The sequence below is a fragment of the Fistularia commersonii genome, chromosome 24 (assembly GCF_037954325.1).
Source record: "Fistularia commersonii isolate RoL2024-O1a breed Wild chromosome 24, RoL_Fcom_v1.0, whole genome shotgun sequence".
Classification (NCBI taxonomy): domain Eukaryota; kingdom Metazoa; phylum Chordata; class Actinopteri; order Syngnathiformes; family Fistulariidae; genus Fistularia; species Fistularia commersonii.
In genome coordinates this window covers 7,818,924-7,844,468 of record NC_141307.1, presented here as the reverse complement: position 1 = coordinate 7,844,468, position 25,545 = coordinate 7,818,924, and the positions used below count along the sequence as shown (strand labels likewise).

Sequence of the window (25,545 nt, the reverse complement as noted above, 5' to 3'; positions counted from 1 at the left end):
TTTTTTCCAAATGGCTTTATCCTCTAAACCTTCGGCTAGATTTCAGTAAATGTGACATTAAGTGTGTAAAATCACTTCCTGTCTAGCACATTTCAGAAACAGACACTTGCTTTAAAGAATTCCAAAGTAATTTACAAATCGTTTCGAATGCCTTTAATTTGGTGAGATAATCATTTTTGATCAAATGGCTTTATCTTTCATTCTTGTGGCTGAATTGAAGTGAATTATTACATTATGTAGATTCTGAATTGTGTATTGTGTATGAATTGTTGAGATTAACACTTGATGTCCAGCTGGCTTTATCTTTTAAACCTGCGGCTGGATTTCATTAAATGTGACATGGAATGTGTCAGTTCATAAGCTACTCAAAAATTTCAGCAACAGCTACCAGTTTTAAAGAATTTCAAAGTGATTTACAACTTGTTCCAAACGACTTGAACTTGGTGCGATAATCTTTTTTGATCCAATGGCTTTATCTTTCATTCTTACGGCTGAAATGGAGTGTGTAGATTGTGTAGATTGTGTAGATTCTCAATTGTATAGAATCACATCTTAATCAGCATTTTTATCACCAGACACCAGCTTTAAACAATTAAAAAGTTATTTACAACTCTTTCCAAATGTCTTCTACTTGTTGGAATAAATACTTTATGTCCAGCTGTCTTTATCTTTTAAACCTGCGACTGGATTACAGTAAATGTGACATATATTGTGTAGAACCACATCCAATCTGGCATATGTCAGCAACAGGAACCAGTTTTAAAGATTTCCCGTTTTTTTTTTTTAAACTGGTTCCAGAAATCTACAATTTCGTGAGATAATTTTTTTTTTGACCAAATGGCTTTATCTTTCATTCTTTAGGCAGGATTTGAGGGAATCTATACATTGTTTAGATTCTATATTGTGTAGAATCACATCCTATTCAACACATTTGATCCTAACAAACCAACTGTAAAGAATTCCAGTTATTTTCACTTGTGCCAAAAACCTTCAACTTTGTGAGACACATACTTTATGTCCAACTGGCTTTATGGTTAAACCTGCGGCTCAATTTCAGTAAATGTGATGTATGTGGTGTAGATTCACGTGCTAACCAACATGTTTTAGCAACAGTTTTCAAGAATTCTTTTTTTTTTTAAACTTGTTCCAAAATTCTTCAACTTGGTGAGATGAAATTTTTTGACCAAATGCCATCATGCTTCATTCTTGCGTCTCGATTTGACTGAACTTATGCATTTTGCAGATTCTACATTGTATAGAATCACATCCTATTCAGCTCAATTTAATACCAGGCACCAGCTTTAAAGAACTCCAAAGTTATGTACAACTTCTGCCAAAATCCTCAAACCTCTTGAGATAAACAGTTTTTCTACAAATGGCTTTATCTTTTAAACCTTCGGCTGGATTTCAGTAAATTTGAAATTTAATTGTGTAGAATCACGTCCTAGTCAATATATTTTAGCAACACACAACAGCTTTTAAGAATCCCAAAGTAATTTACAACAATTTCTAAATAACTTCAACTTGGCAAGATAAACATTTTTTTTTACCAAATGGCTTTATCTTTCATTCTTGCGACTGAATTTGAGTGAATTTATACAGTATGTGGATTTAATATTGTGTAGTCAATCCTAATCAGCATATTCGTTCACCAGATACCAACTTTAAAAAATTACAAAAAATATTTACAACTTTTTCCCAAGTTCCTCAACTTGTTGAGATAAAAATGTTATGTCCAACTGTCTTTATTGTTTAAACCTAGGGTTGGATTACAGTAAATGTGAAATATATTTTGTAGAATCATGTCCTATCCAGCATAGGTCAGCAACAGACACCAGCTTTAAAGAATCCCAAAGATGTGCCAAAAACCTTCAACTTGGTGAGATAAACAGTCCTGACCAAATGGCTTTGTCTTCCATTCATGTGGCTATATTTGAGTGAATTTATAATTTATTGTGTAGATTCTGTATTGTGTAGAATTACATCCTTAGCAGCATATTTCATCACCAGAAACCAGCTTTAAAGAATTATAAAAATATTTCTAACTCTTTCCTAAAAGCATCATCTTGGTGAGTGAAATACTTGATGTCCAACTGGCTTCATGGTTTAAACCTGCGGCTGAATTATAGTAAATGTGACTTATTTTGTAGAACCACATCCATTTCAACATATTTTACCACCAGACACCAGTTTTAAAGAATTCCCTTGTAATTCAAAACCTTTTTCCGAAAATCTTCAACTACTTTAGATAAATAATTTTGACCAAATGGCTCTATCTTTTAAACCTGCTGCTGGATTTCAGTGAATATAACATATATAGTGTAGATTCACGTCCCATGTCAGCAACAAACACCAGCTTTAAATAATACAAAAGTAATTTACAACTTGTTCCAAATTCATTCAATTTGGCAAGATAAACATTTTTTATACCATACCGGATCGGTCGCGGACCGGGTTAACAACGACCGCCATTGGTACTGATGACCTACAGGGTACTAATGGAAATTGGGCTACTGTGGGTCGAAGAACAAAAAAGAAGAGGAGGAGTGCGTGTTCGGAAGCAGAGAGAGAGGAGGAAAGGAAAGAGTCTGGGACTGAGAGTAGGGACTTTGAATATTGGGACTATGACAGGAAAAGGTAGAGAGTTGGTCGTCATGATGCAGAGAAGGAAGATGAGATGAGAACAACTTTATTAATCCCGAAGGAAATTGTTGTGCCAGAGTTTCAAGTAAAAACATAACAGTAATAGACAATAGTGGAAATGAGGAAGAATGAGAAATATAATGACAAATAAATTGTCTTAGCTGTTAGCAGTAACTACAAAGATTGAAGATTCCCTGCGGCTGAGGGAAGATGAATTAAAAAGTCTGATAGCCTCAGGTAGGAAAGACCTCCTGTGGCGTTCAGTGGAGCTCTTTGGTGGTATCAGTCTACGACTGAAAGAGCTCCTACAGGACATCAACGTGGCATGCAGGGGGTGATGGATGTTGTCCATGATGCTGAGGAGCTTCCTCATCATCTTCCTCTCTGAAACCTGCACATCAGACTCCGGCTCCACTCCCAGGACGGATCCAGCTCTCCTGATGAGCTTGTTGAGTCTGTTAGCGTCAGCTGTCTTGAGCCTGCTGCCCCAGCACACAACAGCATAGAAGACAGTGCTGGACACCACCGAATGGTAAAACATCTGCAGCATGGTCCTGCAGATGTTGAAAGATCTGAGCCTCCTGAGGAAGAACAGATGGCTCTGACCCTTCTTGACTATAGCATTAGTGTTAAAAGTCCAGTCCAGTTTATTGTCCAAGTGGACAGCCAGGTATTTATAGGTGTCCACTATGTCCACATCAGTACCCCTGATGGTGACCGGATTCAGGTGGGTCCTTTGTTTCCTGAAATCCACCACCAGCTCCTTTGTCTTAGACACATTGAGCTGCAGGTGGTTCAGTCCACACCACTCCACAAACCTGTCCACCACGCTCCTGTACTCTTCCTCCTGGCCTCCGTTGATGCAGCCCACGATGGCAGAGTCATCAGAGAATTTCTGCAGGTGGCAGGACTGCGAGGAGAACCTGAAGTCTGAGGTGTAGAGCGTGAACAGGAAGGGAGACAGGACCGTCCCCTGTGGAGCCCCCGTGCTGCTCACAATGGTGTCCGACGTGATGTTCCCCAGCCTCACGTACTGCGGCCGACCTGTGAGGTAGTTGTTGATCCAGGCCGCGAGTGGAGCATCTACCTGCATGTCCAGGAGCTTCCTGTTCAGCAGGGCAGGTCGAATGGTGTTGAAAGCACTGGAGAAGTCAAAGAACAAAGAAGGTGGATATACTGTGTGTCCAGGAGACCAGGTGGAAAGGTAGTAAGGCTAGAAGCTTAGGAGCAGGCTTTAAGTTGTACTATTATGGTACTGACAAGAAGAGAAATGGAGTAGGACTTATCTTGAAGGAGGAGTTCGTATGGAACGTCCTAGAGGTGAAAAGAATGTCAGATAGACTTATGAGTCTGAAACTGGAAATTGAAGGTGTGATGCTCAATGTTGTTAGCGGCTATGCCCCGCAGGTGGGATGTGAATCTGAAGAGAAGGAGAAGTTCTGGAATGAGTTGGATGAAGTGATGCAGAATATTCCCAGAAATGAGAGAGTAGTAATTGGTGCAGACCTCAATGGACATGTTGGTGAAGGCAATAGAGGGGATGAAGAAGTGATGGGCAGATTTGGTATCCAGGATAGGAATGCAGAGGGACAGATGGTGGTAGAGTTTGCAAAAGGGATGGAAATGGCTGTAGTGAATACCTTTTTCCAGAAAAAACAGGAACATAGGGTAACTTATAAGAGCGGAGGTAGGAGCACGCAGGTAGACTACATCTTGTATAGATGAGGTAACCTGAAAGAGATCAGTGACTGCAAAGTAGTTGTAGGTGGGAGTGTTGCCAGACAGCATAGGATGGTGGTTTGTAGGATGACTCTGGTGACAAGGAAGATGAAGAGGACAAAGGCAGAGCACAGGACAAAATGGTGGAAGCTGAAAAGGGAGGAGTGTTGCATGGTTTTCAGGGAGGAGTTAAGAAAGGGTCTGGGTGGTCACGGTGAGCTTCCAGATGATTGGACAACAACAGCTAGTGTTATCGGGGAGACAGGTAGAAGAGTACTTGGTGTGTCATCTGGAAGGAAAGTAGATAAGGAGACTTGGTGGTGGAATGAGGAAGTGCAGGAGTGTATACAGAGAAAGCGGTTAGCAAAGAAGAAGTGGGATACTGAGAGGACTGAAGAGAACAGACAGGAGTTCAGGGAGATGCAGCGAATGGTAAAGATACAGGTAGCAAAGGCAAAACAAAGGGCTTATGATGACTTGTATGCTCGGTTGGATAGTAAAGAGGGTGAGAATGATCTATACAGGTTGGCGAAACAGAGAGATAAAGATGGAATGGATGTACAACAGGTCCGGTGATTAAGGACAGAGAGGGAAATGTATTGACAGATGCTAGAAGAGTGATGGGAAGATAGAAAGAGTACTTTGAAGAGCTGATCGATGGGGAAAATGAAAGAGAGGCAAGGGTAGAAGAGGGGACTATTGTAAGCCCCAAAGTAGCACAAATTAGTAAAAGTGAAGTAAGGAAGACATTGAAGAGAATGAAGATTGGAAAAGCAGTTGGACCTGATGATATACCTGTGGAGGTGTGGAAGTGTCTAGGAGAGGCAGCGGTAGATTTTCTGACTAGATTATTCAATAGGATCTTAGAGAGTGAGAAGATGCCTGAAGAATGGAGACAAAGTGTGATGGTGCCTATTTTTAAGAATTAAGGGAATGTGCAGAGTTGTGGCAACTATAGAGGGATAAAGTTGATGAGCTATACAATGAAGTTAGAGGAAAGAGTAGTGGAAACTAGACTGAGAGCAGAAGTCAGCATCTGTGAACAGCAGTATGGCTTCATGCCTAGGAAGAGTACTACAGATGCAGTATTTGCATTGAGAATGCTAATAGAGACGTATAGAGAAGGCCAGAGGGAGCTGCATTGTGTTTTTGTAAACCTAGAAAAAGTATATGACAGGGTGCCATGAGAGGAGCTCTGGTATTGTATGAGGAAGTCTGGAGTGGCAGATCTGTTGTGTAGGACTGGGTGTTGGAATCCCTTGATGAAATCATGCCTAAGGCACCGAAGAGACTCTGTGGGGTTTCAAGTGAGCAATGGCCTCCTTCGGGTTGTCAAGTGAGCGCCCCCCTTCATGGATGTTTCGCTGATTGGCCCACGACATCTCCAGAGGGTTCAGCAGTGAATCCCAGCGTCCCAGGTTCACTCCCTAGATGCCATCAGCTCACCTGAAGGCCCACGTTGGATCTCTTCTCTTCAGCCACAGCCACTGGCTCCCATTTTCAGCAGCCCTGGAGAGGTCCTTGACTGCCTGTCTGTGGGCAAGTCCTTTAACTCCCATCTCCCTGAGTAGCCTTGATGTTGACGTGGCTATGAAGCCTCTGCAGCCTACTTCCACTGGACGAACCTTCGCTTTCCAGCCTTGTCGCTGAGCATCTGTGACCAGTTCAGCATATCTCAGCTTCTTTCGTTCATAGGCCTCCTCCACTGCACCCTCCCAGGGCACCGTGAGCTCTATGATGTAGACGAGCCTGAGAGAGGTTGACCACAGAACGAGGTCTGGTCGCAGGGTTGGTGGATGCGATCTCAGCTGGGAAGCAAAGTCAGTCCGGGTCTTATTCGCTGACCGCCAACCACCCATCGTGAAGCCCGTATGATGACCTCCATGGCCAAGGTGAAGGCCAAGGGGGAGATGGTGCAGCCGGCCATGATCCCCACCTCTGGCTGCTGCCATGCTGTGGTGTACTCTGCGGTTGTCACTCAGAGCTGAATGTCTTGTAAGTAGGCCTTGATAAGGGTTGTGAGAGCTGGTAGGACGCTGAAGTAGTTGAAGGCTGTCCACAGGAGGTTGTGAGGGACTGAGACAAAGGCGTTTGCAAGATCCAGGAACACCACATGAAGATCTGTTCCTTCTTTCTTGGCAGCCTGGATCTGATGCCAGATGACGCTAGCATGTTCCACACAGCCGGAGAAGCCGGAGATGCCTGCTTTCTGAATTGATGTATCAATCAGGTTGTTTTCTTTCAGGAATCCTGCCAGTCTTTGAGTGACCACGCTGAAGAAGATTTTCCCCTCCACATTTAGAAGGCTGATCTGGCGAAACTGGCTGATTTTTGATGAATCCTTCTCCTTGGGGATAAGGATCCCTCCAGCCCTCCGCCAGGACGTCGGTATTTCCTTCTTTTGCCACACCACTCTCATCAGCCTCCAGAGAAACCGCAGGACATCTGGTGCGTTTTTATAGAGCCTGTATGGTATTCCGTTGGGGCCTGGGGCCGACGCGGCTCTTGCTCTACGCACAATTTTGTCCACCTCACTCCATCTGGGTGGGCTAATGTCTAGCTCGTACTGTGGTGGGTTAACTGGTGGCATGTCAGTTGGGAGGGGAACCTCTTCATGGTGACAGTCATCTGTGCAGGTCTTTTCCACTCTTCTCCTTTGTGAAGAGAGTCTTCACAAAGTGGAAGGGGTCTTTGTAGAAGCGTGATCTTGTTTGCTCCTTCCTCCTGCGCTTCTTGCGGAGGTTTTCAGCTCTCCTCAGTGTTGTAAGCCTACTCTGAATTTCTTCCTGCGGCAGGTTTATTCCCTCCTCCTCCTCTGTGGCTTTCTGCCATTGCTTCTTCAGCTGCCTCCTCTCCTTGACTAGGCGGTCTATTTCTGTTTGCCTTCTGGACTTGGTAAGAACTGCTGTGCTCGATCGCTTGCTCTCGACCACACCAAACCGTTCTGCTCCATAGGCATAGATCAGCCCGCCCATTCTCTCCAACTTCTTCATGGTGGTGCTTTTGATCCCCTCTAGGATGTTGCAGATATCAGTGTTGATTTCTTTGCACAGCGACTTGTCACAGGACTTTGGCCACTTGACTAATGGAGGACATGTATGCTACCTGTGAGACACTGGTACGGTGTGCTGTAGGGGTAACAGAGAAGTTCAAGGTGGAGGTGGGACTCCATCAGGGATCAGCTTTGAGCTCCTTCTTGATCGCAATGGTGATGGATAGGCTGACAGATGAGGTTAGACAGGAATCCCCATGGACCATGATATTGGCGGATGACACTGTGATCTGTAGTTAGAGCAGACAACAGGAAGAGGAAAATCTAGAGAGGTGGAGGTATGCTCTGAAAAGGAGAGGATGAAAGTTAGTCGCAGCAAGACAGAATATTTGTGTGTGAATGAGGGGAACTCGGGTGGAACGGTGAGGCTACAGGGAGTGGAGATCAAGAAGCTGGAGGATTTCAGGTACTTAGGGTCAACAGTCCAGAGCAACGGAGAGTGTGGAAAAGAGGTGAAGAGACGGGTCCAAGCAGGTTGGAATGGTTGGAGAAAAGTGTCAGGGGTACTATGTGATAGAAGACTTTCAGCCAGAATAAAAGGAAAGGTATACAAGACAGTGGTGAGACCAGCGATGATGTATGGACTAGAAACTGTTACAATGACCAAAAGACAGCAGGCAGAACTAGAGGTTGCAGAGATGAAGATGTTGAGGTTCTCTTTGGGAGTGACCAGGATGGATAGGATCAGGAATGAGTCAATCAGAGGAACAGCACATGTTAGATGTTTTGGAGAGAAGGTCAGAGAAGCCAGACTGAGATGGTTCGGTCATGTACAGAGGAGGGATGGAGAATATATTGGTAGTCGGATGTTGGAATTGGAGCTGCCAGGCAAGAGGTCTCGAGGAAGACCAAAGAGAAGATTTATGGACTTAGTGAGAGAGGATATGAAGGTAGTTGGTGTGAGAGAGGAGGATACAGAGAACAGGGTTAGATGGAGAAAGTTGACTCGCTGTGGCGACCCCTGACGGGAAAAGCTGAAAGAAGAAGAAGAAGAAGAAGCCAAAATTGTTTATATCACAAAGTTGATAGCTTTTTGGAACAAGTTTTAAATGACAAGGGAATTCTTTAGGTACTGGTGTCTGGTGCTAAAATTTGTTGAATAGGACTTGACTCTACACAACATATGTCACAAAAGATAAGGATAAAGACATTTGGACATGAAGTGTTGAAGGTTTTGGCACAAGATGTTAATAACTTTGTCATTTTTTAAAGCTGATGTATGTTCCTGAAATATGCTTAATAGGATGTGATTCTACACAATACAGGATCAACACAATATATAAACTCACTCCAATCCAGCAGCAAGAACGAAAGATATAGCCATTTGGTCAGAAAGGTTTATCTTACCAAATTGAAGGTTTTTTGAACAAGTTGTAAATCACTTTTCGAATTCGTTAAAGCTGTTTTTTTGTTGTTGAAATATGTTGAATGGATGTGATTCTACACAATATATGTCAAATTTTCATGATATCATGTTGCAGGTGAACAGATAAAGCCATTTGGTCAAAATTGTTTGTCCACAAGATAGTGCTCGTTCACCGTCCGGTGGATTTGAGGAGGATTTCCATGTGTCTGATTGTTGATTTTTTTTTTATGCTTCGGCGTCCTATTGGTTGGCCGTGCACCACATGACCGAGGAGATGCGGAAGACGCATCAGCGATGTTGTTTGAAGTGAAGATGACGGTGCACCCTCTCAAATTGCAAATAATAACATATTCGATGGGAGACATCTCAAAGATCGTGGAGACGAATGTTTAACGTACCATTTGGTGCGTCTACTGTATTATGTTGGTAGATGATAATGCAAAGAGGCAGGAGGGTTGTGGGTGACGTGTGACATAAGTTTGTTAAATGGACAACCTGTCTCTACGCCTTGCTTCCGTGTACCGAAGTAAATTCCCACCAAGGAATCTGATCTTAGCGCAAATGGATTGTTGTTTGTTGTTTGACGACCAAAGACGACAGCCCCGATCCGTCCACCACACTGGTCGCGTTTAAAGACTGTCAGACCGGGATCGTGGCAAAAGTTCTCCCGTTTGTAAAACAATAGAAACCAATTGTGGCATCAGGAGGATGGACGGAATGTGTTCTGTGTTCTGACTTCTTCATGAAAATTGAAGCGTCTGTGTCGTTTCGGTCATTCCAGCCCATCGGAACTCAGAGTTTTTCTTGTCGTTGAATGGCTGAAATGGCTGACCCTGGATCAGCTTCTGAAAGGAGTCATGCATGACTCAAAAACGAGTCATGTTCTCTGACTTTTGTATTAGTGGCTGTATTTGTACTAAGGAATCAATTACATGCTTGTGGTCATGTGGCACTCTCGTCTGTTGTTTGTACACATTTTCATCTGCTTGTTCATATGGGAAACGAAAACATTATTATTGAAAATCTCTGGTCAAACTGTTACAATGTTTTTTTATTTTACTAAGTTCTAAATTCACCTTCCTGTGAAAAGGATTTTTTAATCATCTCTGAACAAGCAAGGCTGATTTGTAGCAACTTGCACAAAGATCTACAGACACATTTTTAATTGCGTATTGTAAATGTGTAATACTGAAACACATCTCTTGTGTGTTTTGTAATAAATTTCAGGATGAGTAGAAAAGTCTGATGTTTACTACCTTTCAGGGGAGATCCTGCATTTCCAATCCAATCTGTATCCTGTCCTACAACCCACTGAAGGGATTCAATGCAGCGTTGGTCTGTTCTGCATCTGAGGCTTCCACCATCCAAGGCTGGACCTGCAGCTCTGATATCAAAGGAATGGCTGTTTCGACGAGGTGGAACCGTGGCCAGTAAGCTTTCCTTTCACGATGGAAATGCTCCCTTACTTGTTGGCTTCCAACTTCTTCTTCCCCAGGTAGTGTTGGAGTGAAGCTTCTCCAGCTGGCATTTGGTAGAGGTGATGGTGGGGATCTAGGTGATCATTTCATGTTCTTTGACTGTTGTACTGGGGGGCTTTTCCAATAATCATTTGGAGGCACGAATCGGAGGCAGCCGCTGTCAAGCCTGCAGTAGCTCCCCTCCGTCGTTCCACCGAGATGCACCGATGATCATCTCCATTGCCATGGTAAAGGGTAGAGGGGATGTGGCGCAGCCTGCCCTGAAGCCCACTTCCAATGATCACCATGTTTTGTACTCTGTGGTTGTTTTACGGAATAAGAAATGCTGGAGGAAGCTTCTGACCAGGTTTGTGGTGGTTTCATGCAGTTTGAAGGGGTTGAAGGCCTCCCAGATGACAGATGTGGGGATAGATTAAGAAGCCTTGGCTCGGTTGAGGAATAAAACATGCAGGTCTCTTCTGTACCCTTTGAAGATTTTATTTGTTATTTATTTGTTATCGCGAAGACATGCACCGGGGGTTCAAGATATGTTTAAAGAGGACAGAATTCACGCAGATGTGCACTGTTTTCAGAGCTTAATTTTGACATTGATTTTCAGTCCAGACAAGGTGCTGTGAGACTTCAGTGTGTTGTTGGTGCTGATTGCCATCACCCTGTTCATAGGTGAAACTAAAAACTTGAATGTCGTATTTGAATATTTGACAATTTGATTAAAATAAGCTCAAAATGATCATTACAGTCTAAATCAGCTCATTTTAAAATGTTGATTTGAATAGGTGTCAGTGCCCAGTATCCAGATAAAGTGGGGCAAAACAGTATTTAGTCAGCCAACAATTGTGCAAGTTCTCCCACTTAAAAACATGATCGAGGTCTTTCATTTTCATCATTGGTATACTTCAACTATGAGAGACAGAAAGCACATTGTCTGATTTTTAACAAACTTATTTGGACATAATGATGGAGAAGAAGTCGTTGGTCAGGAACAAACATTCATTGCAATACTTTCTTATATACCTTTTGCTGGCAATGACAGGTCAAAGGTTTTCTGAAAGGCTTCATAAGGTATTCCAGGGGCGGGCAAACTTTTTGGCTCAGGGGCCGGATTGACTTTTAAAATTTGACAATATGATACATGTAAAACAAAAAATGTATTTGTGAACAGTACATATCAGACTCTTTTGATATTTGCTTTGAAAATAAAACCAACTTGGTTTTGAAGGCTCTGACATTTGCTTGCATTTCATTCACAAACCGTTTTTTCGGTTGGATCTTCACGTCCAGCTCATTCATGTGTGTCAGTAGGTCCACAGTAAATGTTAAATAACAAAGCCAATCCGTGTCATTCAGTTCAGGACAAATTCTCAAGAGTTCTGAAGTAGCTCCAAAAATTGATAATCTCCAGTTTGAGCTCCCACATTCGTTGATCCAATCATACATATCAAGCATGAATTCTGTACCAATCTTTGATTGGCCATATGTGGCCTGTTTAAGAATAAGAATAAGAATAAAAACAACTTTATTTATCCCAAAGGAAATTGTTGTGCCAGAGTTTCAAGTAAAACATAACAATAATAAATAATAGTCGGAAGGAGGGAGAATAAGAAATACAAATAAAACCATAAAGTGTCAAAGGCAAGGCTAAAAAGTGTTTTAAGGTCTTAAAAAGTACAAAGATTTGAATATCCCCTTCGGCTGAAGGGTTTGCCTACCCTTGATGTATTCACAGGGTTTTTACACACTGTTGCTGGTAGTTTGGCCCATTCCTCCATGCAGACCTCTTACCTCTTGTAGATCCTGCCTACAAAGCCACTCCTTCATTGCCCGGGCGGTGTGTTTGGGATCATTGTCATGCTGAAACCCAGCCACATTTCATCTTCAATGCTCCTGCAAATGGAAGGAGATTTTCACTCCAAATCTCACAATCCATGGCCGCATTAATTCTTTCCTTTCAGCCTTTCTGATCAGTCGTTTGGTCCCTTTGTAGAAAAACAGCCCCAAAGCAATGCTTCACACTGGCAATGGTGTTATTTTGAATGCGATTCAGCATTCCTTCCCCCAGCTACGACACACTTAGCTTTTACTAAAAAGTTGTATTTTGGTTTCATCTGACCATAGGACATTCATAGTCCTCTTTTGGATCATCCAAATACCCTCCAGTAAATTTTGATGACGTGATGGGACACATACTATCTCAGTAGAGAGACACATTTGGCATTTCAGGGTTTGAGTACCTGGCGGCGTAGTGTGTTACTGATGGTAGCCTTTATTACTTTGGTCCCAGCTCTCTGCAGCTCATTCTCTAGGTCCCCCTGTGGGCGTCTCATCATTTTGAGCCCTCGGGGTGAGCTCTTGTGTGGAGCCCAAGATGGAGGGAGATTATCAGTGGTCTTGCACGTCTTCCATTTTCTAATAATTGCTCCCACAGTTGATGTCTTCACACCAAGCTGCTTTCCTAATCCAGATTCAGTCTTCCCAGCCTGGTGCCGGTTTACATTTTTGTTTATGGTGTCCTTAGACAGCTCTTTGGTCTTGGCCTGATTGAGTTTGGAGTGTGACGGTTTGAGGTTGTGGACAGGTGTCTTCTATCCTGGTAACCAGTTCAAACAGGTGCCATTAATACAGGTAAGGTGTGGAGAACAGAGGGGCATCTTAAAAAAGAAGTTACAGGTCTGTGGGAGCTCTGTGATATCTTGTTTGTTGGTAACCAAATACTTATTTTACTGAAGAATTTACCAGTTAATTTATTAAAGATCTTTAACTCCAGCACTGTCTCTCATAGTTAAATAGCCACAGAGGGTCAAATGTGCAAAGCCAAAAATGACTCGGATTGGGACAAAGTGGGGATAAAAAATGGATGAACTTTTCCTTGTTTTATTCATTATGAACATTTTCCATCAGCCGTGTTACAGGCACTGCTTTTCCAGGACATATTTGTAAATGTTAACAGTATGTATTCAATTAAAAGTAAAAAAAAAAGGTTAATGTGTAAATATCTCGTTACAATGTGAACACCTGCAGTTCACAGACAAGTGCAGCTTATGTGTTTGTGTTTTTACCCGCTGTGGTTTATATTCAGATGAGCTCCAGATGGCCAGATGTCACTTTCTAGGACTTTCAAGTTGCACAACAGTGCTCATTATCACGGCATCTCCTCTGGTCCTGCTCACTCTAGGTGAACAGCAGGGGGGCCAGGGCGGGTCGGTGTTGGATCTCAGGTAAGACAGAACAACAAGGTGCTCAGAGGACGTCAGTCACTCCTACAGAGCCAGGATGGGAGATCTGTACCCAGGGTCCTGTGGTTCTTTGTTTTCCTGCAGACGGGGATGATGTTAGAGGTCTTGGAGCAGACCGGCGCACAGAAGGAGACTCCTGGGCTGCTGGGTGACTGGACTTGGACCTGATTCATCAACAGTGTGTCAGAACTTCTCTCCATTCAGTGCATTTAAAAACCTCTGCATGTCATCGATGGTGGTCTGGCATCAGTTAAGCCACAGAATGCCAGTATAAGAGTTCAGAGAAGCGGGACTCGGGATGAAAGTGTCCACGGAGGGGATTCCACAGGTCCCACATCTCTTTTCTTAATTCATAATTTAAAGTACAGTTAATTCATATGGTTAGAATTAGAATTAATTCATATAGTTTGAAGTAGAATTAATTTAAATAGTTCGAAGTAGAATTGAACCGAAGAGTTTATGACCGTTTATGTCGGTCACTGAAGGCTCCGGGGTTCCACGATGTGTTCCCGGTCAAGAGCGCTGTCCAGCCCCGCGACGTAAGTTCACTTTTACAGAGAATAGTGACGATTTCTCGACCTACAACCGAATTAACCGTGTTTATAACAACCGCGAAGCAACTCCCGGTCATTTTTGACGGTAATTTAGGTCCTTTCGGCCGAGAAATCTCGACGACGTCACAGATTTCGTGAGCTGAGGTAAGGCTAACTAAGCCGCTCCGCTAGCAAAAACAGACTAGCTCGCGGCCTTCCGCCATCTTGCCTCGGAGCGCGTCGGTAATTGAGTGTCGGTGACTCAAACGACAACGAAAAAGCGGTGGTCTAACCGAGCGCGATCGGCTCCGTCCGGACCAGCAGTCGTCGTAACAGCCGGTATTAGCCGGTGCGGGGCGGGGTTAGCGTTCAAGGCCGTAGAAGGCTGTTTGGGGTGCCGGGGTCCAGTGGGTGTTCGCCACGGGACGAGATGATTTACCGTCGTGTTTAGAAATTGTTCTGCTGGTAGTGACGAAAACATGAATGTAATTAAATGTAAATGTGGATTTAAATCCATTTTACTGTTGTCTTGTGTTCGTGACGTTTTTTGAATTGTGTTTCCCGGCGATGAGCAACGAGTCTCTGTGAGAGCTGGTCGCAACGATGCGGTAACCAGACGGGTTCACAAGATGGCGCCCGTTTGCTGCCCAGTGTATTGTGAGCGGTGCAAACGTCCCGTTTCCACCTGTGTCTTTTCTCCTCACGGGCGACTTTTTGCCACATTCCAGGTGGATTTGAAGGGGACACGATTCCAAGAGTCTGGTTGTTGAAGTCCTGGGTTTACTTTGATGCTTCGGCGTCCTGTCGGGGGGGCGTGCACCACGTGACCGGGCAAATGCGGAAGATGCTTCAGCCATGTTGTTTCTTGTATGAAGTCTTGAGTGAAGCTGACGGTGCGGGGAATGCGTTGGCGTCGAGCGAGGGCGCGGGGCTATCGCTTCTCGGCCTTTTGGCTAAGATCAAGTGTAGTATCAGTTTAGTTTAGTATCAGCTTATCAGTTTAATATCTGATACGTCCCCTATCCGGGGACCAAATATTAAATTGATTTTTGGAACAGGGAGATGGAATAGGGGCTTGCTCCGTCCACTCCGCGCATCGACCCGGTATTGCAGTATCTCTGGGAACGGTGCACCCCCCGCTTTCGTGTCCGATGTCAAGGTTGCTGTGTCCTCCACCAACGTCGTACGTAACCAACACACACAGGATCCAGATCTTGTCTGTGCCCTGCGTGACCAGCGACACTGTCCCCGTTGTTTCTGCCGGTAGGGAGCGGTAGATAGCGACACACGAGCGTGTCTGCCTGAAACCCTGTCCCTACCATTCGCCCCGTGCAGCCCGATAAAATCCCACTATGGACCAGAACTGAGCCTAAATGGATCGCATTTGAAACGGATGGATTGCCCCCGATAGACTGTGTCAGACTGGGCTCAGGGGGAAGTTCTCCCGGCCGTAGAGCGGCAGAAACCCCTGGCGGCATCAGGAGGACGGACGGAACGTGTTCCGGTTGTCCTCTGACTTCTTCGTGAAAATTGAAGCGTCCGTGTCGTTTTCGGCGTCCCGGCCCGTCAGAACTCAGAGTTGACGTTTTTTTGACGGAGTGTGTGTGTGTGAGAGATTCACGCAGGGCGGTGTGTGTGTGTGTGTGCGAGATGGATGGTGTGTGAGCTCCCGGATCCTGCAGTATTTGTGAAGAGTCCGCGTGGGTTCCCACCCCCAATTGAGTACGCGGTGCATACCCCCACTTCTCTAGATTGACCTCCACCTGTTTTCTGCTCTCACTACAGATCACAACGGCATCCGCAAAGGTCACGGTCCGTGGAGATTCATGTCTACCATCATCCGTCAGCCCGTCCGTCACCATTGCGACCAAGAAGGGGCTCAGGGCCTATCCCCGACGGAGTCCCGCTTCCACCTTGAACTTTTCTGCTATGGGCTTTGCTCGCTCCCTTTTTACCTTAGGCTGTAGCCTAAGGAGTGTCTGATGATTTTCGGTTCGAGTAGCCTCGGGCGCCACTGGCTGTAATCATGGAGACTAAATAGAAGGAGCTCCTGACAGATGTGGAAATGACTGGAGGTGGAAAAGACAGAGGACGGCTGCTTATAAAATGCCCTTCCGCGCGGGTATCCCTCGTTTACGGCCATACCACCCTGAACACGCCCGATCTCGTCTGATCTCGGAAGCCAACCAGGGTCGGGCCTGGTTAGTACTTGGATGGGAGACCGCCTTGGAATACCAGGTGCCGTAAGCTTTTTCATGTTCGTCCTCTCTGTCCCCAGCAGGGGGTGCTGTCTCTCAAGAGCGCCAACATTTCACACACGGACACCCGCGCTCATTCCCTTGTGTCTGTCCCACCGGAGTCACAGTGAAGCGCTCAGTCATAGTTCCTCGCCTTACCTTTCGGGTCACTTTCCGTTGTCTCGCCGTCTCTGTCTGTCGCTCGTCGCCTTTCTTGTCATCCCTGTACAGTATTTTTCCATGTGTGCTGTATTTCTTTTTCTTTTGAATCATCCAGTCGCTGACCTCCGTACCGCTGGCTCTCCTAGACACTTCCATGCCTCCACATGTACGGCATGTCATCAGGACCCACTGCCTTTGAACTCCTCATCCTCTTCGTTGCCTTCCTCGCTTCTTTTCTTAAGAATAAGAATAAGAATAAGAATAAGAATAAGAACAACTTTATTAATCCCGAAGGAAATTGCAGTGCCAGAGTTACAGAAAATATAACAGTAATAAATCATAAAAGAAAGGCAGAATTAGAAATAAAAATAAACTATAAACTATAAAGTATGTCAGTGAAACTATAAAGTGTCTTAGTAAGCAGTGATAAAACTATAAGTGTCTTAGTAACAAGTGAGGTAAGGAGTGCACAATAGTATGATAGAAGGGAACATTGTAGTGTAGCTGTTATGAGATGAGATGAAATATGATGAAATATTGCACAGTGTGACTGTTATGAGATGAAAGATTGCACAGTTTCTGAATATTGCACAGAAATGAGATATTGCACATTTTTGTTTGTTTTTAAGTTAAAGATAGGTTGTTATGGTTGCCGGCAGCTGAATGGAGAGGCGTTAGAGGAGAGGAGTCTGATCGCCTCAGGAGGAAAGACCTCCTGTGGCGTTCAGTGGAGCTCCTCGGTGGTATCAGTCTACGGCTGAAAGAGCTCTGACAGGACGTCAGTGTGGCATGCAGGGGGTGATGGATGTTGTCCATGATGCTGAGGAGCTTCTTCAGCATCCTCCTCTCTGACACCTGCACCACAGACTCCTGCTCCACGCCCAGGACAGATCCAGCTCTCCTGATGAGCTTGTTGAGTCTGTTAGCGTCAGCTGTCTTGAGCCTGCTGCCCCAGCACACAACAGCGTAGAAGATGACGCCGGACACCACCGAGTGGTAGAACATCTGCAGCATGGTCCTGCAGACATTGAAAGATCTGAGCCTCCTGAGGAAGAACAGGCGGCTCTGACCCTTTTTGAAGATGGCGTTGGTGTTAATAGTTGTAAAGTTGTAAATAGTTGACAAGTTGTAAATTACTTTGGAATTCTTTAAAGCTGGTGTTTGGTGGTTTGATGCCAAACTTATCTGGTTTTGTAGCAATATATTGAATCAAAGGGCAACGTTTCTGATGGGTAAAGCTGTTCATCAATTGTGATGGGACGACCAGGTCTGTACAGTCATGGCCAAAAGTTTGGAGAATGACACAACAATAGAACCATCTGGCAAACACCTAAAAACCATGAAGGAACAGACATTGTGAAAGTGGCAATCTCAAAACTTTTGGCCATGACTGTAGAATGTGAAGACCACGGCCTCAGCTACATTTCACACCTTGCATTGTACTCCCAGCAAGTGGCTGCCTGCCATTAGTGCCATATTAGAATAAAAGCAGGTGGTCATCAGAAGGAAACCCCAAGGCTCAGGAATCTCATATCAGTTTCGAGCTGGTAAAGGGCAGTGTTTCCTCAAAGCGTCTCCAAGTGCTTGTTTATTCGGGAATGTGGGTATTCTGTAAGTCTTTCCAAAGAGTGTGGTTCAGTCCTGCTCTATATTTGTACAGCATCATGGAAACGCTGTGTTGGTGTTTGGTGCTATATGAATAATCAAATTTGATTGCTCGTGACTCAACTCAGCAAGCTTTTGTGGCTCGTTGGTCTAGGGGTATGATTCTCGCTTTGGGTGCGAGAGGTCCCGGGTTCAAATCCCGGACGAGCCCGAGCCCTTCCAATGCTACATTCTGCTGTGTCATACGGACGTATCCGGTCTACTCTTCGCACACACCTTGCATCCTCTGCTTCAGCAGCGATGTTCAACCATCACAGACTTTTCCACCCAATGATTACTTATATAGAAGAAAAAACTCCCAAGTGTCAGCTTCACAAGGAAGACACCTTTGTAGTATTTGGTTTTCAGGACCACCTCGCTATAATGTCATCCAGAATGGTGAGACTGAAAATAGAGTCTACTCGTAAGCCCTTTAGTACCAGGGCTTACAATGGGCCCATGGCATTGCTGGCTACCTTCTCGTTTTCCATTGCAGTAACCAGGCACTTCACCGTTTGCTTGGGGCAACAGGTGAATCTGCCTTCAGATTAGCATGCAGGCTCTGATTATTCTTCAGGGGAGCCTGGTCTTACAGCCCTCAAGGATTTTCTTTGGGATTGCTTCGGCAGGACACTGGAAACAGGCTGGATCCTCTCCAAAATACTTTTGTACTTTGGCAGGAGGGGGCAGGACATCATACATGGATCTGATGGTCAAGCTCAGCTTGTGGCCTCCATGTTCCACTGCCGCTCCAAAAGATCATACTACTTTTTACACCATCTCAGCTCACCCAGCGGCCATGCTTGGTGAGGGACAAAGCTCTGGCAATTCAGTCTGCTTCTTCCTGGTGGTGCATGTCCAGTACCACCAGCTGGTGCTGCTCAGCGGGAGAAGCCTTCCGTCATGTGGGATATTTTTGTTTTCCTGCACCTCTTGCCATGTTGAATTGGCCCACAATGTCCCTTTGTCTCACGGCAGACTTTGCCTTTGCTTTACTTTTCATTTTCTCCCAGTCTCTACGGTAGAAGCAGCACTGCCGCTGAAGAGCTGTTGGGACTCTTTGACATTGTCTCATGTCTTGCTTAGTAATACTTGTATTTCTCCACCAGGCCCAATTATGGTGGGGATAGGGCTCCATTGATTGTGATCAGCGTTGCAGAGAAAATCAAGTCACATCTCATTTGCCATTAGGTTTTCTCACATTCAATACCTTTTCAAGGGTGACATTTTACCAGTTCTTCGGTCTTCCCTGTCCGGTCAACGTCAAGGTATGCTCTCACCTATCAGTTGTCTTCAACGTAGGTATCCTGTGCAACAAAGGAGTCGGAGCTAATATCCCGGTTCAAATGACAACAAAACAAAACAAACTTACTTGCTCACATTACAGCGCTGTGAAAAAGTAGGAGCAAACAAGATGAGAGTCAGGGAATCATCAGTGATTTGAATCCGGGACCTCTCGCACCCTAAGCGAGAATCATACCCCAAGACCAACGAGCCACGCCCACTGCTTGCATGTTGACTGTTTTTCGCGCTTTATTAAATCTCTATTATAGTTTGTTTTCTTTATTTATATTCCCTTCATCCACCTGGATGAGCCCATGAGGTGGGGCAGCTAAATGACTCTGGTGACAAGGAAGATGAAGAGGACAAAGGCAGAGCAGAGGACAAAGTGGTGGGAGCTGAAAAGGGAGGAGTGTTGCATGGTTTTAAGGGAGGAGTTGAGAAAGGGTCTGGGTGGTCACGGTGAGCTTACAGATGATTGGACAACAGCAGCTCGAGTTATCAGGGAGACAGATAGGAGAGTACTCGGTGTGTCATCTGGAAGAAAAGTAGACAAGGAGACTTGGTGGTGGAATGAGGAAGTGCAGGAGTGTATACAGAGAAAGCGGTTAGCAAAGAAGAAGTGGGATACTGAGAGGACTGAAGAGAACAGACAGGAATTCAGGGAGATATAGCGAAAGGTAAAGATAGAGGTAGCAAATGCAAAACAAAAAAGCGTACGGTGACTTGTATGCTCGGATGGATAGAAAGGAGGGTGAGAATGATCTATACAGGTTGGCGAAAACAGAGAGATAAATATGGAATGGATGTACAACAGGTCCGGGTGATTAAGGACAGAGAAGGAAATGCATTGACAGATGCTAGAAGAGTGATGAGAAGATGGAAAGAGTACTTTGAAGAGCTGATGAATGGGGAAAATGAAAGAGGCAAGGGTAGAAGAGGGGACTATTGTAGACCACAAAGTAGCACAAATTAGTAAAAGTGAAGTGAGGAAGGCATTGAAGAGGATGAAGAGGGGAAAAGCAGTTGGTCCTTATGATATACCTGTTGAGGTGTGGAAGTGTCTAGGAAAGGGAGCAGTAGATTTTCTGACTAGATTATTCAACAGGATCTTAGAGGGTGAGAAGATGCCTGAAGAATGGAGACAAAGTGTGATGGTGCCTATCTTTAAGAATATAGGGGATGTGCACAATTGCGGCAACTATAGAGGGATAAAGTTGATGAGCCGTACAATGAAGTTATGGTAAAGAGTAGTGGAAACTAGACTGAGAGCAGAAGTCAGCATTCATGCCGAGGAAGAGTACTACAGATGCAGTATTTGCATTGAGAAAGCTAATAGAGAAGTACAGAGAAGGCCAGAGGGAGCTGCATTGTGTTTTTGTAGACCGAGAAAAAGCATATGACAGGGTGCCAAGAGAGGAGCTCTGGTATTATATGAGGAAATCTGGAGTGGCAGAGAAGTATGTTAAACTGGTGCGCGACATGTATGCTAGCTGTGAGACATTGGTACGGTGCGCTGTAGGGGTAACAGAGAAGTTCAAGGTGGAGGAGGGACTCAACCAGGGATCAGCTCTGAGCCCGTTCTAGTACGCAATGGTGATGGACAGATGAGGTTAGACAGGAAACCCCTTGATGTTTGCGGATGACATTGTGATCTGTAGTGAGAGCAGAAAACAGGTAGAGGAAAATCTAGAGAGGTGGAGGTATGCTCTGGAAGGGAGAGGAATGAAAGTTAGTTGCAGCAAGACAGAATATATGTGTGTGAATGAGAGGAACTCGGCTGGAACGGTGAGGCTACAGGGAGTGGAGATCAAGAAGTTGGAGGATTTCAGGTACTTGGGGTCAAAAGTCCAGAGTAACGGAGAGTGTGGAAAAGAGGTGAAGAGACGGGTCCAAGCAGGTTGGGATGGGATTGAGAAAAGTGTCAGAGGTACTATGTGATAGAAGACTATGGGCCAGAATGAAAGGAAAGGTGTACAAGACTGTGGTGAGACCAGCGATGCTGTATGGCCTAGAAATGTTTGGAATAAGGTGTAAATTACTTTGGAGTTCTTTAAAGAATTCTAAAATAATTTTAAACTTGTTCCATTAACCTTCAACTTGTTGAGATTAACGCTTTTTGACCAAATGGCTTAATCTTTTATCCCTGCGACTGGATTTCAGTAAATGTGACATATTGTAATAGAATTACGTCTTACTCAAAACATTCTAACTCCAGACACTAGTTTTAAAGACTTCCATTGTTATTTAAACTTGCTCAGAAAAGATTCAACTTGGTGAGATAAACACTTGCTGACTAATTTCCTTTATCTTTAATCCTGTTGCTGGTTTTCAGTAAATATGACATTTAATCTGTAGAATCACATTCTATTCATCATATATCAGCACCAGACACCAGCTATAAAAGAAGTACAAAATTAAAAAATGCTAAAAAAAAAAAGTGATGCTCAACAATATATAGTTTATATTTAATGAAATCCAGCCACATGTTTAAATGGTAAAGCAATTTGTTCAGGAAGTGTTTATCTCACCAAATTGAAGGTTTTTGGCACAAGTTAAAAATAATTTTGGAAGTCTTTCAAGCTGGTGTCTTTTGCTGAAATATGCGTAATAGGACATGATTCAACACAATATATTTCATATTTACTAAAATCCAGCCGCAGGATTAAAGGATAAAGCCATTTGGTCAAAATTGTTTTTCTCATCAAGTTGATGGTTTTCGTGTCATTCTTTAGAGCTTGTGTCTGTTGATGAAATATGCAGATTTGGATGTGATTCTACACAATACAGAATCTACGCAATGTATGAATTCACTCTAATTTAGCCGCAAGAATGAAAGATGAAGCCATTTGGTCAAAAATGTTTATCTCGCCAAATTTAAGGTTTCTTTGAACAAGGTGTAAATTATTTCAGAATTCTTTAAAGGTAGTTACTTTTGTTGAAAAATGTTGAATAGGATGTGATTCTACACAATAAAAAATCTACACATTGTATAAATTCACTATAATCCAGCAGCAAGAATGAAATATAAAGCCATTTGTCCAATTATGTGTACCCTGCAAAGTGTAAGCTCTTTGGAACAAGTTGTAAATAACATTGGAATTCCTTAAAGCTGGTGTCTGGCGCTGAAATATGCTGATTAAGATGTGATTCTAGACAATATAGAATCTACAAAATGTATACATTCACTGAAATCCAGATGCAAGAAGGGAAGAGAAACCCATTTGATCAAAAATGTTTATTTCGCCAAATTGAAGGCATTTGGAACAAGTTGTAAATTGCTTTTGAATTCTTAAAAGCTGGTGTCTGTTGCTGAAAATTGTTGAATGTGATGTGAATTTGCACTCTATTGGTCAACTGTAATGAAATCCAGGCGGAAGTTTGAAAATAAAGGCATTTGGACCTAAAATGTTTATTTCACTAAGTTGAAGGTTGTTTGGCACAAGTTGTAAATATCTCTAATTCTTTAAAGCTGGTGACCGGTGATGAAATATGCTGATCTGGATGTGATGCTACACATGACAGAATCTACACAATGTATTAATTCCCTCAAATCCAGCCACAAGAAAGATGAAGCCATTTGGTCAAAAATGTTTTTCTTTTTTTTTTTGAACATTTATTAGAACAGGTTCCTTAACAGAGTTTTATACATTCTTACAAAACCTCATAACAAGATATACATTATACAATAATCTTTATAGGTCACTTATTTCCTCAATAGCAAGTGAAAAATAAAATAAAACAAAAAAAAAACAAAAAAAAACAAAACACAAACACCAAGAAAAGCATCTAACTCAGTCAAATAGAGATAATATCTTCAACTCTCCAAATATTTTTTAATGGGTGCCCATTTGTCAAGATATAGGTCTGTCTGAAGTCGTAAGTTTGCTGTTATGCGTTCCATGCAGTTTACATCCTTAAGCCTCTGACGCCACTGGTCCAGGGTAGGTGGGTGGGGTTTGAGCCAATTTACTGTGATCATTTTATGTGCAATTAATAGAAGAACTCTAAGCGTAAACACCTGTTTTTTCCTTAGGCCGCTTGTTGATGCTGTACCCATAATAAATTGCTGTGGATCAATTGGTCTGTTTAATTTTAAAATCTCACTTATTTATTTTTTTTATCTCTTCCCAGAATTTCATCAGTTTAGGGCAGTCCCAAAAAATGTGGGAAAAGTCCCCCGTTATGCCACAGCCCCTCCAACACAGGGGAGAACAGTTATTATCATACAAAGCTATTATCAAGGGAGATTTAAAATACCTTATTCTTAACTTCCAGCTGAACTCCCTCCATGTTGGGCTGCTTAAACATTGTTGCCAGGGCAACCAAGAACTCTCCCGTTCTCCATCAGCAATCATGGCATTAGATTGCAGTTCCCACTTAGCTTTCACATCCAGTGTGTCTACTGAAGTGTCCATATGTATCCTGCCATATATATCTGATATTGTATTTTTAATGTTCATTTTGTTCTCAACTATCTCAGTCCAATATTGTTCAAAATTAGTTGAAGCTTCTTTAATATTGTCCCATTCTTTGTGTGTCATCAAATAATGTCGAATTTGAAAATATCAAAATAAATCCTTAGAATCAATGTCGTATTTTGCCTGAAGTTGTGAAAAAGCCCTCAGAGTTCTTCCTTCAAATAACTGATTTATTGTGATTAAACCTTTCCCTGCCCATCTAATGAAACCACCGTCCATCTTTGCTGGCAGAAAGTCACCTGCTGCTGTTATTTTTGCTGCCCTCGATAGAGCTAGAGGTAGATTCAGGAATCGTCTTGTCTTTTCCCAAACCTTAAGTGTATGGTTGACATATTCATTTTGTATCTTAAGTCCACGTCTTGCTTTTGAATTTAGAAAGGGGAGAGTTGAAAGCGAAACATTTTTATCTGAACCTTGCTCTATATGCACCCATCTTGTGTCCATATCTGGTTTTATCCATGAGACCATTTTTCCAAGTTGTGCTGCCAGGTAGTAACTTCTTAAGTGTGGCAAGGCCAATCCGCCCTTATCTCTGGGTGCACAGAGTATTTTCAATCTCACTCTGGGCCTCTTGTTCTGCCATATATATTTGGAAATGAGCTCATCCAGTAATGTAAAGGTAGATACAGGAACAGTGATAGGCAGAGCATTGAACAGAAACAGCATTCTAGGTAGGACATTCATCCTGATACTTTCTATCCTCCCAACTAAGGACAAAGGAAGCACCTCCCATCTTTCCATGTCATTTTTGATCTGAGAAATTAGTTTGCCATAATTTGCCTTATATAGCTGACTTGTGTCGTGTGTGAGAATGATTCCCAGGTATCTAAAGCCCCCTTTTGACCACTTGAATTTCACCTGTCCGTCCAAGCATGTCGGCCAGCATCCTGTTATCATCATTGCTTCTGATTTCCCCTCATTCACCTTGTACCCTGACACCTCCCCATAGTCCCTCAGGCATTGCATAAGGGCCGGTATAGATGACTGAGGGTTTCTTATAAACAAAAGAACGTCATCCGCGAACAACGAAATTTTGTGCATCTCCCCTTCTTCATCTACCATTCCCTCGATCTGATCGTTTGTCCTTATCAATTCAGCAAGCGGTTCGATACACAATGCGAAAAAATAGGCGAGATTGGGTTCCCCTGCCTGACTCCTTTTTTAAGGTGAAAAAATTGGGAGCGGTACCCATTCACCCTGACCCTTGATATTGGGTCTTTATTCAGTGCTTCAATCCATTTATAAATGTCATATTAAATCCCATTTGTTCCATAGTAAATTTCAGATATGTCCAGTCCACTCTGTCGAACGCCTTCTCAGCATCTAGACTGAGAAGCATTGACGGGTGAACTGAATGTCTTGCCACTGATTGTACATTTAATGCTCTTCTAATATTTGCTCCTTGTCGACCTGGTATGAAACCGGTCTGGTCTGGATTAATCAATTTACCTAAATACTTCTGCATTCTATTTGCTAATATGGCACTAATAATCTTTACGTCATTCCCCAACAAACTGATTGGCCTATAGGCACCACAATCTAATGGATCTTTCCCCTCTTTGTGTATAACCGCTATTACTGCCTCAGACCAGGTCTTAGGTGGGTCAGATAGGTGGGTTTTCTCAGATAGGAGCTATTAATTCGTCCGCCTCAGATGCAGAGAGTTTTCTTAAATCAAGATTTTTGAATATATCTTCTAATTTCCTTTTGTCTTGT

General features: G+C 43.4%; 2 non-coding genes and 1 pseudogene across 2 annotated transcripts; all 3 read left to right on the top strand.

The window, feature by feature from the left end:
• The first annotated feature begins 14,957 nt into the window (after positions 1–14,957).
• Positions 14,958–15,162, top strand: LOC147219920 (U2 spliceosomal RNA; annotated as a pseudogene).
• A 993-nt stretch (positions 15,163–16,155) lies between these two features.
• LOC147219919 (5S ribosomal RNA) lies at positions 16,156–16,274 on the top strand. Its single transcript, XR_015108558.1, has one exon. It is a non-coding gene; the product is annotated as a 5S ribosomal RNA (ribosomal RNA).
• A 1,893-nt stretch (positions 16,275–18,167) lies between these two features.
• Positions 18,168–18,239, top strand: trnap-ugg (transfer RNA proline (anticodon UGG)). The gene has a single exon. It is a non-coding gene; the product is annotated as a tRNA-Pro (tRNA).
• The last annotated feature ends 7,306 nt before the right edge of the window (positions 18,240–25,545 follow it).